At 40.9% G+C, this 17,289-nt stretch overlaps 1 long non-coding RNA gene across 5 annotated transcripts in view; it reads right to left on the bottom strand.

The window, feature by feature from the left end:
- The window catches only part of LOC137774158 (uncharacterized), a 133,504-nt gene that overhangs the window by 35,818 nt on the left and 80,397 nt on the right, over positions 1-17,289 (bottom strand). Inside the window, exon 1 of one of the 5 annotated variants that reach the window (XR_011075779.1) lies at positions 12,595-12,912. The exons of the other annotated variants lie outside the window; for them this stretch is intronic. This is a non-coding gene — a long non-coding RNA (uncharacterized lncRNA). Of the gene's footprint in view, positions 1-12,594; positions 12,913-17,289 lie in introns of those variants that run through there. 5 annotated transcript variants of the gene reach the window in all.

Genomic DNA, 17,289 nt, shown 5'->3' with positions numbered 1-17,289 from the left:
ACACACATACAAAAATTACAGACCAATACGAATGATGAACATAGATGCAAAAATCCTCAACAAAAAACTAGCAAACGTAATCCAACAATACAGTCAAAGGATCAGAAACCATGATCAAGTGGGATTTATCCCAGGGATGCAAGAATTTTTCAATATCTGCAAATCAATCAATGTGATACACCACATTAACAAACATAATAAAAACCATATGATCATCTCAATAGATGCAGAAAAAGCTTTTGACAAAATTCAACACCCAATTATGATAAATTCTCCCCAGAAAGTGAGCACAGAGGGCAACTACCTCAACATAATAAAGGCCATATATGACAAACCCACAGCTAACATCACACTCAATGGTGAAAAGCTGAAAACATTTCCTCTAAGATCAGCAACAAGACAAGACTCTTGCCACTTTTATTCAACAGAGTTTTACAAGCCCTAGCCACGGCAATCAGAGAAGAAAAATAAATAAAAGGAATCCAAACTGGAAAAGAAGAAGTAAAGCTGTCACCGTTTGCAGATGTCATGATACCGTACATAGAGAATCCTAAAGATGCTACCAGAAAACGACTAGAGCTCATCAATAAATTTGGTAAAGCTGCAGGATACAAAACTAATACACAGAAATCTCTTGCATTTCTATACACTAACGACAAAAGATCAGAAAGAGAAATTAAGGAAACAATCCCATTTACCATCACATCAAAAAGAATAAAATTCCTTGGAATAAACCTACCTAAGGAGACAAAAGACCTGTACTCTGAAAACTGTAAGATGCTGATGAAAGAAATAGAAGACGACACAAACAGATGGAAAGATATACCATGTCCTAGGATTGGGAGAATCATTACTGTCAGAATGACTCTACTACCCAAGGCAATCTACAGATTCAATGCAATCCCTACAAATTACCAACAGCATTTTTCACAGAACTAGAACAAAAAGTTTTAAAATTTGTATGGATAAACAAAAGACCCCAAATAGCCAAAGCAATCCTGAGAAAGAAAAACGGAGCTGGAGGAATCAGGCGCCCTGACTTCAGACTATACTACAAAGCTACAGTCATCAAAACAGTATGGCACTGGCACAAAAATAAAATATAGAACAATGGAACAGGATAGCAAACCCAGAAGTAAACCCACCCACCTATGGGCAATTAATCTATGACAAAGGAGGCAAAACTATACAACAGAGAAAAGACAGTCTCTTCAGTAAGTGGTGCTGGGTAAACTGGACAGCTACATGTAAAAGAATGAAATTAGAACACTCCCTAACACCATATGCAAAAATAAGCTCAAAATGGATTAAAGACCTAAACGTAAGACTGGATACTATAACACTCTTAGAGGAAAACATAGGCAGAATACTTTATGACATAAATCACAGCAGTATCTTTTTGGATCCACCTCCTACAGTAATGAAAATAAAAACAAAAATAAACAAATGGGACCTAATGAAACTTAAAAGCTTTTGCACAGCAAAGGAAACCATAAACAACATGAAAAGACAACCCACAGAATGGGAGAAAATATCTGCAAATGAAGCTACCAACAAGGGATTAATCTCCAAAATATACAAACAGCTCATGCAGCTTAATATCAAAAAAACAAACAACCCATTCAAAAAATAGGCAGAAGATCTAAATAGACATTTCTCCAAAGAAGACATACAGATGGCCAAAAAGCACATGAAAACATGCTCAACACTGCTCATTATTAGAGAAATGCAAATCAAAACCACAAGGAGGTACCAGCTCACTCTGGTCAGAATGGCCATCATCAAAAAGTCTACAAATAACAAATACTGGAGGGGGTGTGGGGAAAAGGGAACCTTCCTACACTGTTGGTGGGAATGTAAATCGGTACAACCGCTATGGAGAACAGTATGGAGATTCTTTAACAAGCTAAAAGTAGGGACTTCCCTGGTGGCACAGTGGTTGAGAATCCGCCTGCCAATGCAGGGGACATGGGTTCAAGCCCTGCTCCAGGAAGATGCCAAATGCCGTGGAGCAACTGGGCTCATGTGCCACAACCACTGAGCCTGCGCTCTAGAGCCCGTGAGCCACAACTACTGAGCCCACGTGCTGCAACTACTGAAGCCCACGTGCCTAGGGCCCGTGCTCCACAACAAGAGAAGCCACCGCAATGAGAAGCCCGTGAACCACAACAAAGAGTAGCCCCTGCTCGTGGCAACTACAGAAAAGCCCATGTGCAGCAATGAAGACCCAACACAACCAAAAAAAACAAAAAAAAAAAAAACACCTAAAAACAGAACTACCATATGATCCAGCAATCCAACTCCTGAGCACTGATCCAGAGAAAACCATAATTCAAAAAGATACATGCACTCTATAATGTTCACTGCAGCACTATTTACAAGAGCCAAGACATGGAAGCAACCGAAATGTCCATGGACAGAGGAATGGATAAAGAAGATGTGGTACATATATACAATGGAATATTATGCAGCCATAAAAAAGAATAAAATAATGCCATTTGCAGCAACATGGATGGACCTAGAGATTATCATACTAAGCGAAGTAAGTCAGAGAGAGAAAGACAAATATCATATGATATCACTTATATGTGAAATCTAAAAACAATGATACAAATGAACTTATTTCCAAAACAGAAACAGACTCACAAACTTCGAAAACAAACGTATGGTTACCAAAGGGGGAAACATGGAGGAGGGAGGGATAAATTAGGAGTGTGGGATTAACATATACACACTACTATATACAAAACAGATAATCAACAAGGACCTACTGTATAGCACAGGAAACTCTACTTAATATTCTGTAATAACCTATATGGGAAAAGTATCTAAAAAAGAATGGATAAATGTTTATGTATAACTGAATCACTTTGCTGCACACCTGAAACTAACACAACATTGTAAATCAACTATAATCCAATATAAAGTAAAAATTAAATTTAAAAAATTGTTTTGGCTATTCTAAGTTCTTTGCCTCTCAATATAAATTTTAGAACTAGCCTATTAATTTCCACAAAAAATGGCTGCTGAGATTGTGGTTGTAATTTCATTGAATCTACACATCAATTTGGGAAGAAATTACATTCTGATAATATTGAGTCTCCCAACTTATGAACCCAAAATATCTCACCACTGATATTAGGTCTTCTCTAATTTCTCTCATCAATTTTGTAGTTTTTAACATACAAATCTTACACGTATTTTGTTATATTTTCCCTAAGTATTTAAATAGTTTGAATGCTTTTTTTTTTTTTTTTTTTTTTTTTTTTTTTGGCCACACCTTGCAAGCTTGTTGGATCTTAGTTCCCCGACCAGGGACTGAACACAGGTCACTGCAGTGAAAGCTCCAAGTCCTAACCACTGGACCACTAGAATTCCCTGAATGCTATTTTAAAGAGCACTTTAAAAAGTCTTCAAGTTCAAATGTTTGCTGTTAGAAAAGTACGATAGTTTTCATATATTGACCTTGGATCTTGTGACCTTGCTAATTTTACCTACTATATCCAGGAGTTTTTTGGAGATTCTTTGGGATTTTCTACACAATCACGGTATCTACAAATAAAGGCATTTTTATTTCTTCCCTTCCACTCTGTATGCCTCTTTTTCTTGCCTCATTGCACTAGCTAGGACCTTCAGGAAAATGACGAATAAGAGTCGTGAGAGCCAGCATCCTTGCTTTGTTCTGACTTCAGGGGGAAAGCATTCAAGTCTTTCACTATTAAGTATGATATTAGCTGTAGGTTTTTCATTCATGCCCTTTATCAGGTAGCGGAAGTTCACTTTTATTCCTAGTTTTCTGAGAGTTTTATCAGGAATGAATAATAAATGTTTCTTAAAATGCTTTTTCTGCATCTATTGAGATGATCATATGGTTTTTCTTGTTTAGTCTGTTGATATGGTAAATTGCATTGATTGATTTATCAATAGTGAACCAATCTTGCATCTTGTGATAAACTCCACTTGGTCACGATATATTTTCTACTCTTTTTATATACTGAATTTTGTTCAATTTTCTTTACTGTGAGAAAATGAACAACAGAAAACTTACCATCTTAACCACTTTTAAGTGTACAGTTCAGTGGTATTAAATATATTCAATATGGGTTCAACCATCACCACTATCCATTTCCATAGCTCTTTTCTTCTTGGAAAACTGAAACCCTGTACCCATCAAACAATATTTCTCCATTCCCCCTGCCCCTAGCCCCTCAAAATCACCATTCTACTTTTTGCCTCTATGACTTTGACTACACGAAGTATCTCATATAAGTGGAATCATACGGTGTTTGTTGTTTTGTGACTGGCTTATTTCATTTAGCATTGTTGTTTTGTGACTGGCTTATTTCATTCAGCGTAAGGCCCTCAAGTTTTATCCATACTGTAGCATTACCAGAATTTCCTTCCTTTTCAAGGCCGAATAATATTCCTTTGCATGTATATACCACATGTTGCTTATCCATTCATCTATCAACGGACACTTGGGGTGCATCCATCTTTTACCTATCATGAATAATGCCATGAACATGGATGTACAAATATCTCTTCAAACCCCTCCTTTTAACTGAAATACAGTTGACATACAATAGTATGTTAGTTTCAGGTGTACACATAGTGATTTGACAATCAAATACATTATGAAATGATCACCACAATAAGTTTAGTAACCATCTATCACCATACAAAATTATTACAGTATTATTTGCTATATAATGTGTATTACATCCCTATGATGTAAAAGTGGAATTGCTAGATCATATGGTAACTCTATTTTTAATTTTTTTGAGGAACGACCATACTATTTTCCATGGCAGCTATATCATTTTACATTCTCATCAACACTGCACAAGGGTTCCAATTTCCCCACATACTCACCAATACTTATTATTTTCTGGTTCTTTTGATAGTAGCCATCCTAATGGGTGTGAGGTATACTGCTGGCCTCATAAAATTAGTTGGGAAGTGTTCTCTCCTTTTCTATTTCTGGAAGAGTTTGTGTAGAATTGGTATTATTTCTTCCTTAAACACCTGTACAATTGACCAGTGAAGCCACCAGACTTTTCCTGTGGGAAAGCTGTTAGGTTATCTACTACTTCTTAAGTAAGTTCTGGTAGTTAGTCCTTCAAGGAATTTGCCCATTTCATCTAAGTTATCAAATTTATTGACATAGAAAATTGTTGATAATATTCCCTACTATCATTTTAATGTCTGTAGGGTCTGTAGTGATGTTCTTTTTCATTCTTGATATTGATTTGATAAGTCTAGCTTTTTTCCTGATAAGTCTAGCTAGAGGTATATCAAATTTATCTTTCAAATACCACTTTTTGGTTTTAGTGACTTTCTCTATTTTTGTTTGCAACTTTATTCATGCCCTTATCTTTATTATTTCCTATTTTCTGTTTGTTTTGGATTTAATTTGCTCGTCTGTTTTTTAGTTTCTTAAGGTGGAGGCTAAGATCGTTGATTTCAGGCCTTTTTTGTTTCTAATATATGCCTTTTATGCTACACCTCCCTCTAAGCACTGCTTTAGTATGTGCTGCATTTTAACTGTCATTCCATTCAAAGTAGTTTTTAATTCCCCTTATGCCTTCCTCTTTGACTCAGGGTTATTTAAAAGTGTGTTGTGTAATTTCCAAATAGTTGGAAATTGCCCAGATATTGTTATTAATTTCTAGCTTAATTCTCCTGGGATCAGAGAACATACTTTATATGATTTCTTAAATTTGTTGAAATTTGTTTTATGGCCCATAATATGATCTAACTTGGGGAATTTCCTACATACACTTGACCATAATGTGTATTCTGCTACTGCTGGATGGAGTATTCTCTAAAAGTCAATTATATCAAGTTGGCTAATAGGGCTGTTTAGGGCTCTACATCCCTACTCATCTTCTGTCTACTAGTTCTATGGAGTACTGAAAAAGGAGAGTTGAACTTGCCAGCTAAAACTATGAATTTGTCTATTTCACCTTTTGGTTCTTTCAGTTGTGTTAGGTGCATTCACATTTGTGACCGTTACGTGTTCTTGATGAACTGGCCCCTTATTCATTATGTAATGCCCATCTTCTTCCTTGGCAGTATTTCTTGAAGTCTACTTTGGTATTAATAGAGCCACCTCAACTTTCTTTTGATTAGTGTTTTGCATGGCATATGTTTTTTCCATCTTTTTACTTCTAACTTATCTATGTCTCCATATTTAAGGTGAGTTTGTTGTAGATAGCATATAGAGTTGGTTCTTGACTTTTTTAAAATCCAATCTAACAATCCCTGCAGTACTTTTTTGAAACGTAATTCTCCCTCTAAGTACTTGTTTTTTAAAAAATGCACCTGTGCTGGGGGGTCATGGAGCTGGTTTTTCATGCAGAATGCGGGTGGCCCAGGGCCAGGGTGCAGCAGCCCTGCTCTGGGATGGCAACCTGGCCATGTGGGCCCCAGTCACATCTCCAGGCACCTGCCTCCCGCTGAGCTGCATGCTAATTGCCCCAGTCTCCCAGCCTCCGTCCCACCGGGCCCTCCCAGTGCTCATTTTTAAAAAGAAAATTAGGTGTCTTTCCATGTTAAGGCACTTTTCAAGCCACTAGCTCTGATTCTTTGTAATGCAATTTTTTCCTTGTTCTAGAGGTTGCTTATAGACTTGTCATGTAAATTAAACATAATTCCTTTCTTCAAAAAGAGCTTGAAGTATTCTTAGTATTTCTAATCTTCTCCCAATCGTAATGAGAAGGAAACATTATCCCCCCAGTAATTCCCAAATCACTGGCCTCAACTCAAACCTCCCAAGTCATTATCTTCAGCTTGATGTTTAGACTCAATATGTCTAAAACTGAACTCTTATCTTTCCCCTCACAGTCTTCCTCTCAAATTTGTACCCCTGTTTTGTATCCCTCCTCTCAGTGAGTAGTATTACTGTTCTCTCAATTGCCAAAACAGAAACCCAGGCATTACTCTCTTGTCTCCCTTCATCCAAGCTATCACAAGACTGCATTAGTTCTACTCATATATAAGAGGAGATCAAAATGGCAGAGTAGGAGGACAGTGGACTTGCCTCCCTACACAAACACATCAAGAATACATTTACATGCAGAGCAATTATCACTGAAAGCAAACTGGAGACAGGCATAAAGACTCTTATATGTGCAAGGCTGTAAAGAAAGATCCACACGGAGTCAGGTAGGAAAGCAAGAGAAGCGATAAGGTCAGGACCTACGCAAACATACAGTAAAGGCTGTGGATCAACCACTTAAATAGCTAGTAGGAAAATTAAAAGACAAAAACTGTAAATCAACTACAACCACAAGAAGCAGTTAAGGGATAAACATGAAGATGTAAATATGACACCAAAAACACAAAACGTGGGGGAGGGGAATTTTAAAAAGTATATCTTTTAGAATGTGTTTGAACTTAAATGACTATCAGTTTAAAACAAGGAGATACAGTTACAGGTCAGCATATATGAACCCTATAGTAACTACAAATCAAAAACCTACAATAGATACCCAAGAACTAGAGAGAAAGAAACACAAGCATACAACTAAAGAAAATCATCACACTACAAGGTTAAAAACTAAAAGAAGAAAAGAACAGAGAAGAATTACAAAAACAACCAGAAAGTAAGTAACAAAATGGCAATAACTACATACCTATCAATAATCACTTTAAATGCCAATGGACTAAATGCTCTGATCAAAAGACATAGGGCGGCCAATTGGATGAAAAAAACAAGACCCATTTATATGCTGCTCACAAGAGACTCACTTCAGACGTAAAGACACACAAACACACACACACTCTCAAAGTGAGGGGATGGAAAAAGAAATTTCATGCAAATGGAAGCAACAAGAAAGCTGGGGTAGCAATACTCATATCAGACAAAGTAGACTTTAAAACACAATCGGTAACAAAAGACAAAGAAGGGCATTATATAATGATAGGGGATCAATACAAGAAGAGCATGCAACATTCATTAAAATATATGTACCTAAAATAGGAGCACCTAAATATATAAAGTATTAACAGACATAAAGGGAAAAACTGACAATAATACAATAATAGTAGGGAACTTTAACACCCCACTTACATCAATGGACAGATCATCCAGACAGAAAATCAATAAGGAACCAGTGGTCTTGTATGACACATTAGACCAGCTGGACTTAATAGATACCTACAGGATATTCTATCCCAAAACAGCAAAGTACACATTCTTTTCAATTGCACATGGAATGTTCTCCAGGACAGATCATATGCTAGGCCACGGAACAAGTCCCCCAAAATTTAACAGAATAGAAATTATATCAAAACAAAAACACTAATTCAAAAAGATACATGTACCCCAATGTTCACAGCATTATTTAGAATAGCCAAGATATGGAAGCAACCGAAGTGTCCATGAAGAGATGAATGGATAAAGAAGATGTGGCATGGGCTTCCCTGGTGGCGCAGTGGTTGAGAATCTACCTGCCAATGCAGGGGACACGGGTTCGAGCCCTGGTCTGGGAAGATCCCACATGCCGTGGAGCAACTGGGCCCGTGAGCCACAATTAGTGAGCCTGCGCGTCTGGAGCCTGTGCCCCGCAATAAGAGAGGCCGCGACAGTGAGAGGCCCGCGCACCGCGATGAAGAGTGGCCCCTGCCTGCCACAACTAGAGAAAGCCCTCGCACAGAAACGAAGCCCCAACACAGCCATAAATAAATAAATTCATTAATTAAAAAAAAAAAAAAAGATGTGGCACATATATAAATACACATACATATACACAGTGGAATATTACTCAGCTATAAAAAAAGAATGAAAATTTGCCATTTGTAACAACATGCATGGAGCTGGAGGGTATTACGTTTCGTGAGGTAAGTCAACAGAGGAAGACAAATACTGTATGCTATCACTTATACGTGGAATCTAAAAAGATAAAACTGAATGAATTAAAAAAAAAAAACAGATTTACATATATAGAGAACAAACTACTGGTTACCAGTAAGGAGAGGGAAGGGAGGAGGGGCAAAATAGGGGCAGTGGATTAAGAGGTTCAAACTATGACACGTAAAAGAAATTAGCTACAAGGATATATTGTACAGCACAGGGAATATTGTCATTATTTTATAATAACTTTAAATGGAGTATAATTTATAAAAATATTGAAGTGCTATGTTGTACACCCGAAACTAATATAATATTGTAAATCAACTATACTTCAATATTTTTAAAAAAAGATGCAAGTTCTGCAGTATGCAACTTGAGTTTTTACCAATTATGTTCTAGGACGATAAACCATTCTTTGAAGAAAAAAATTCTACTCATACGTATTTTTTCAGTTATCTTCCCTTTTCCATCCTCATTTTATCTGCAGTGTCACTACCCTTTCCAGGCAACCATCATTTCTTACCTGGACTTCTGCAATGGTCTCCTAATAGTTGTTCCTCCTGCTCACAGTCTTGAAGCCCCCAGCATTCTTCTACCCTACTTTCCGAAACCTTTACTCACAGATTCAAAGTCCTCTGACTCCTTCCTCCTTATTTATCCTCATCTCTCACACTTTCCTCTTTCACCAAAGCCACTGCCCCCAACACACCCCTACATCTATATTGATTAACATTGTACTTTCCAGGTCCTAGAACAATGGATGCACTCTTCTGCATCACGTCTTTTCACATGCTGTTCCTTTACTGAGACTGTCCATCTCCTCCTGCCTTCACCTGATTTTTACTTATCCTTCAGACATCAATTAAGGTACCCTTTTCCTGGGGATCTTTCCATGACACCCTAAGCTGGGTTATGTGCTCTTTATCTCTTTAGCACTTAACAATCTGAAGTTATTTTGCTCTCTGTTACCTCTCTCTAAATTGTAACTCCCATGAGAGCTGGGGCTGCTTTACATCTTGTTCACCACTCTATTCCTGTTACTGTTAAATTCAGAAATCCTTATTTTGTTAATAGAAACGGGTAAAAATTAGAACAGAGGAGTCAATCGCAGTGAAAGAATTGTAATTCCGCTATACTGACTGCACTGACAATGGGCTCAATCAAAAATATTCATTGCCCACCATGTCTTTTTTTATTGTGTGAGCATTATAGGACTTGGACTCAGAAGACCTTGGGCAATTTCCTTTCACCGTCTCTGATCTTTTTTTTCCTTTTCTGAAATTTTTTCTTCATTTCTTCAATGGCTTAAGCAATACCTATATTAAAGTGATATAGGAGAACTGATGAGAGGAGATAAAGTGAAAGCCTTTTGTAAAACAAACAATGGTACATATACATACATATCATTATATACATATATGTATCACTGACTAATCCATGTTGCCCAAAGTCTAATGGCTTATTTTTAATCCATCAGTGCTTTCTACTATTAATTTCCAATATTTTAATAAAGCCCAGGATAAACACAAATTTACCTTTCCTGTTCTGAAGTCTAAAACCCTTGTTTTAAAACACTTGTCATCCAATATCAATTTTATGAGCAGATCCTTAAGTATTATACTTGCTATGTATTAAATTAACATTCTTGATCCGTTTACTAAAGTAAGAAATGATTGGTTTTGGCTAAGGGCCACACTAACATTGTAAGAGTTCGTTATTTCATTTGAAACAAAGAAAAAACAACAAAAATTTTAAAGGAGACTACTGTTTCTCAATGAAACATTATATTCAGGATTTCTACCACGATTAAAAGGTTTCACTTTTCAGAAAGATTCTTTTCTCTTAAAAAAAATACAGGAAACAAAGTCATAAATTTCCTGAGGTGAAAGAACACATAATAAACAGTGTCTTATTCCCCAGTGTCCAAAATGGTGAAATAAAATGGATATATATGATAAACATAAATATAAATGGAAATGACACATTCTCAATGTATGTTTATTATGACTGTTGCAGTTATTCAGCATATTATACTCTCTGTTAAATAATGTATGTTGAACTGAAATAGTGAGACCAAGGACAACTAGCTCTTTTAAGCCAACTTCAAGAAGTTGTTAACACCAGCACGTAAGTTCTACAACTGTTTAAAATCCTGAAACGAGAAGATGGAAATAAATGAAAAAGTCAAACTCCGAAATCTCTCATATGCTTTCAATAATATATTTTAAAAGTATCAGTCATAGATAATATCAACCAAATACTTTTCCCAGCAAGGAGCTACTGTGTGGGCAGAATACTGACTTTTGCAAGCACCTGTCAGTCATTTAAGGGGGTCAGGATCTATCAGTTATTTGTACATATCTTAGATGCTAGGCATCATAAACCATGTATAGTCACGGTAGACTTATAAAAAGCTAGTCACATTCTTGCAAAGCATGTTTTATGATAAACACACCACAAACAGAAACTATCACTGGTACTGAGGGGCAAAATCCAGCTGGGTTTCTTTATCCCTAACCCCAGTTTCAGCTGCAGGTTTTTTCTAGTAAGAACAGTAGTTTGGTTTACTCAACACTGTAGAAGCAAGGGTGTGGTCACCCTTCTCCAAATAATATTACAAATGGATTTTCCCTGAACTCTTGCAGCAACAGGATCTTTAAGTGGTTACTGGTAGGAAAAGGTGAGATTAAGGTCAAAATGTCTGAAAAATAAAAATTAACAAAAGCTTTCAAGGACCACCCTAGAGACAATGGAAGCTGGGGTATTACTGAGACCACGAAGGTAATACAGCACAGAACACGAATATTTTTTAAGCTTTCAACATGGAGCCCCAGTAACAGTTGAACATACGGTTTTGCCAGCTCTCCTGCTGAGTATGGACAATTTTATCCCAAATTAATCTAGTACACTAATAACCATGCCAAATACAGATCAATCACAATTCCTTCATCATCATCATCATCATCATCATCAGAAGAGGGCTAAATGGGGACTTCCCTGGTGGTCCAGCGGTTAAGAATCCCTCTTCCAAAGCAGGGGACATAGGTTCAATCCCTAGTCAAGGAACTAAGAGCCCACATGCCGAGCGGCAATAGAGCGGGGCAACAGAGCCCACACACTCCAACTAGAGAGCCCGCGCACCACAACTAGGGAGAAGCTAGCACACCCCAACGAAGAGCCTGTGCACTGCAACGAAAGCCAAAAATTATTTTTAAAAAATTTAAAAAACAGAACTAAATGTTAAGATCAAATTCAGAACAATCAATGAAACGTTTCTTTTAGCGTTTCTAAAACACTACCAACTAGAGAGATAGGGAAAATTAGACCAAGGAAGCCTTTTCTAAGTCAGGGATAAATGGGAGTGTACTTAATAAATTATTAAGTGTATCCCGTCTCCCTGGCTAGCTGACAGAGTAGAAACGGACCGCTATCCGCAGGTATGCACCCTGGCTCACATGGTCTGTGATTGCATCCCCCAGACAGCTTGGCTGCTCTAAAATAAACTCTACGTCGACGCCATTTGCTCTGCCTGACGCCTGGAACTAGCATTATGAGCCCAGCATGTGCCAGGAACAACGCTCCACACTCCCTTCTCGTTACCTTCGAAGCACGTTCTGTGCGCTGACAAGGAAACGGAGGCCCAAGCTCACACAGGGGCCCTGGCACTAAACCACCGTGTAACTTTCACCTTGTTGAAATGAGGGCAAGGGCGTGACTCAGATGCTCTAAATACTCACTAGGCTGGTAGTATTTGTGACGTTAACTCTTTTCTTCCGGGCCACTCGCAAGCCGCAAGCCCTCTAGAAGGGTGGGGAAACTGAGGCCAGGCTGTGCCACGCCAGAGGTCACAGAGCCGGTGGCGGGCAGACAAGAGGCCTCGAAGGCTGATCTCTGCGAGTCTCAACGTCCGTTTGTTAACACCGCCCAGCTCTTCTGCTTGGCTTACTCGGCCCTGAAATCCCGCAGGTTTTCAGGGGAAGGGACCTGGGCCGAGGCGCTCCCTCCCGTATCGTTTTCCCGTCAGCAGCCTCCGTCGACAGGGGAAAGCGGCAGCCCGCCCGCCGGCCGGCCCCACCCGCCACCAGCTGCAGGGCACCGCGCCAGACACAGGTTGCCTGTTCCCAAGCACTACCTCCTCCGCCTTTACCCCTCTGCCGCCTCCGACCTCGCCCTAGCCCTGCTGTGCGCCTGCGCGCCCGGGCCCTAGAGCCCGTGGGCCGGCTGCTCACGTGGGCCGGCTGCTCACGTGGGCCTGCACCTGGCCCCGCCGCCTACAATGGCAAGGCGGGGCCTCGCGCTCACCGCGCCCCCTCACTGCCCCGCCCCCCGAGGGAGCGCTGCAGCCTTGGCCGATTCATAACCCCTCTCGCGCAGCCGGCCGCGCCTGCTTGGCCGCGTGCTGTGTGCGCGTGCGCCAGGTAGGGATTTGGAGGGGGTGGGAAAACTGTTGCGCGGCTAAGGCCGCGAGCTCTACTGCAAGGCGGGGGGCAGGGGGGTCCGGGCAGGCCTGGATGCGGGAGGGGGCGTTTCCTCGGAAAAGGAAGGAAGTGGGTGTCACGGGCTGCACACCCTGCCCTTTTGGGGTTGTCAGAGGAACGTCAGAAAGGACTGCTCCAGATTTCCCCATTTCATGTCTAAATGCAAATCTCTGGAACCCTCACTAACTCCTTCATGTCATGAACCTCAGCAGTTCCTTCAGAGCAGCACACCCTTCAGTAATGATCATCTCTAGAGCATTCTGCGGGCAGAGTCTCTTCCAGCAGAAGTAGCAGGCTCAAGAGTGATGCTCTCCTCCGAGGGCGCCCACCCGGCCATCGGCCGGCCTTCGAGGCCAGTCCAGGTCACGCATACAACTCTAGTGGCACTTCGACTTCTTCCATTAACGTAACCCAATTACAGGTATTCTTGTGCAGCTTGTGTATGGTCATACGAAGAAAAATATAAGGCTAGATGTAGACCGCGATGTTAGATTCAAAACCTGAAATATGTGCCTTATGTCAGTTTTGTATATTCTTATGCCATAGGTCCCTCGATTAAGACACATGTCCCTTGAGAACTAGCTTTCTGTTGTTTTTAACACGACTTAGAAGCTGTCGTGGCCTAAGTTGGGGCATTCCTGATACAGGACTTAGGTGAACATCTGTCCCCCATTTGTCATATTTGTCCCGTGGACAGTTTTTTTAGGTTGATAACCTGGGTGCACATATAATGGGGAAATAGCTTCAGATCTGCTCCTCTACCCCCAAATTTCATTTCCTGGTTCATAGAGAAGGATTAAGGAACAATGAGAATTGAACCAATAACAAAAAGCATTACTGCTTTGAGGTCTTAAAGTTCTGGTTCATCTTTAACACCTCTCCCCCAAAGATTTTAGAACAGTGACTCTTCATGGATTGATTTTGATCACATGTTTCTTCATAACATTTGAAAGAATATCTTTCCTGCATTTGGATTTGTAGGGGCCTAAACTGAAATTTTGACAGAATGGAAGCGCTGGAAATAGGTTGTGAGGGGAGACGGTGTGGGATAGTAAGGAAGCAAGGATAAGAAGATCCTAGCTGGTGGAGATAACAGAGAGCGCTTAGAGAAAGAATGAAGACCAAAAACATGGAGTGGCTGGCAGATCTAGCAGATTATTCTGATAGTAATGATAAGCTGCATTCTTGAGCATCAGGACTTGTATATTGCTTATGGTGACCAAAAAACATGACTATTTTCTCATTTGAGGAGTCCTAAGAGTTCTGGCAATAAAGTAGAAAGATGTAGCGAGGGGTGAGAGTTTAGTGCCAGAATGATCATCTGGGATCCAGTAGATCTCAGTGCACATTGTTTTAGTGTCTCCACCCTACCCCCAACTTGAAAAATCACGGACTAGGGTAAAGGAGTAACGGGGTAAGATACACAGGGCTCTGCCTGTATCTGGATGCTGTTGTGGAAATTCCTGGAGCAGGTATAGCCAGTAAGGGCTCACCTGCTATGTCTAACTTAGGCCTGCAAATTGGAAGGCACCTGATAACTTACTCAATGATGAGCTCCTTAAGGTAAAGACCCTGTGTACCCACTGTAGATCTTTTCCATCCTGAACCTCCCAAATAATGATCAAAGACCTAGTTTGGGGGGTCCTTGTGGCAACCTGTAGTTCTCCTGAAATCAAGTTTTTGAGACTGCTTGCTGAAGGAATTGTACATTTCAAAAGTATAAAGCCCATGGTTGAATATTTTTAAAAACACAAAAAAACCTGTTTCAGTTCACTTTGGGGGTGAGGGGGCAGGTCTCATCTTGCAACAGGTGCAGATTGTTCAACACAATATTCAGAGAGGTATTCAACTGGCTACACTATTTTGTCAAATCCTAGTTCCAGGGTCCCTACTCCAACTCCCTTCAGAGCCCTAATGCTTCCCGCTCCTTGTAAAAGATAAAAACTCAGGTGTAAAACTGAACAGCATTTTGACTTCCCACCCCGTGAGGCTGAAGAGGAGGAAGAGGTGGAAGGGGAAGGTAGGTTGTACCCGGAGCAAAGTCCTGAAGATAGAAGAATAAGCCTCAAAAGCTGAGATCCTGAAGATAGAAGAATAAGCCTCAAAAGCTGAGATCCTATGGTGATTGATTAGTCTAGTTAGCCCGTCCAGAGCTAAAGGTTAAACACAGGCTAACAACAGCCCAGAAGGGAACAACTGGATAATTCATTAATTGTGTTTCTGTTTATATACCCTCCCCCCCTCACTTTCTAGGCTAATGTAGGTTCTGTCTTGATTAGAGGCAAATTTTTGGAACTAGACAGGATCTTGGAGCTCATGGCTCATTCTCCTCACCTGGCATGTGAACAAACAAGTTAAGCATTAACAGGTGACTTGGCCAAAACCACACAGCTAGTTAGTGGCAGAGCTAGGATTAGAACCCCTCTCTCCCTCTTCAGAGCCAATTACTCTTCCCGTTTGTCTCCTAAATGGCCAACAATTTCTTCCCACCCTGTATGTGCATGCCACGCCATCCTTCTACAGGTAGAGTCTCTTTTCCCTCCCCTTGACTTGGTTTGTGACTTCATTTAACCAGTAGGATGCAGTGGAAGTGACATTCTCGGACTTTCACGCTCAAGCCCTAAGAGGTCTGGCAGCTTCTGCTTTCTGCTCTGGGAAGTCAGCCTCCATGCATTAAAGAAGCTTGGGTTACATTGCTGAGTGATGAGACACAGCACATGAGTGGTGAGGCAATGCGCAAGAGAGGCATCCTTGGACCTTCCAACCCAGCCCAGCCACAAGCTGAAGGCAGCTGAGTGAGTGACTCCCACCAAATCACATGGAGCAGGAGGTCTACCCAGCTGAGCACTATCCCAATTCCTAACCCAGAGAATCACGAGAAGCAGACAACTAAGAGACCACTACATCTTCTGCCTTCCTCTGTTCACTTGATTATCATAATTAAGAAATCAAGACATTAGACTACGGTTAGGCTTCAGAAGAATATCAAGGAAGCTCGTCAACCAAACGGTTCCATGTTTGTCAACAGCTCTCATCAAGACAAGGTGGGGGCTTCCCTGGTGGCGCAGTGGTTGAGAGTCTGCCTGCCAATGCAGGGAACGCGGGTTCGGGCCCTGGTCTGGGAAGATCCCACATGCCGCGGAGCAACTAAGCCCGTGCACCACAACTACTGAGCCTGCGCGTCTGGAGCCTCTGCTCCGCAACGGGAGGGGCCCGCGCGCCGCGATGAAGAGTGGCCCCCACTTGCCGCAACTGGGGAAAGCCCTCACACAGAGGCGAAGACCCAACACAGCCAAAAATAAAAATAATTAAAAAAAAAAAAAAAGACAAGGTGGTTTTCTGCTTCAAACTTGACACTAACACTGTAAATGACAGTTTATTTGCTGACCAAACAACCCTGCTATGGGTATATTAACTTTTACTTAGCATTTAACGCTAAAAAAATTTTCTCCAAATCCTAATGTTCTCTAATGATGCATCACAGACCACCAGAAAACTTAGTAGCATAACACTACTTTGCTCAGTACTTTGCAGTTTGGGCAGGGCTCAGTGGGTATGGCTGGTCTCTGCTCCACTCAGCATCAGCTAGGGATGGTTTGAAGGCGGGTTCTCCTGTGTCCGGAGGTTGGTGGTGGGAAGAAGGCTTGAACAGCTGGAGGCTAGAACTGTCGCTAAGGAGCCTCCCATGTGGTCTCTCCAGCAAGGTGGTTTCAGGCTAGCTGGTACTCTCACAGGTGTGTCTTAGGGATCCTAAGACAAAGTTCTGAGAAAGGAATCCCAGCAGGAGCTTTGTCGCTTTGCATGACTTAGCTTTGGAAGTCAGGTGACATCCCTTCTGCCCTGTCATTGGCCCACCCATATTCCAGGAAATGGGACATAGGCCCCACCTGTTGATGGAGGGATGCCATCGTCACACTGTTAGAAGGACATGTGGGAAGGGCATGTGTTTGGAAA

This window comes from Eschrichtius robustus, chromosome 12, assembly GCF_028021215.1.
Source record: "Eschrichtius robustus isolate mEscRob2 chromosome 12, mEscRob2.pri, whole genome shotgun sequence".
In the NCBI taxonomy this organism is placed as follows: domain Eukaryota; kingdom Metazoa; phylum Chordata; class Mammalia; order Artiodactyla; family Eschrichtiidae; genus Eschrichtius; species Eschrichtius robustus.
Note: the sequence above shows the minus strand (reverse complement) of the source record. Positions and strands in the feature narration are given on the sequence as shown.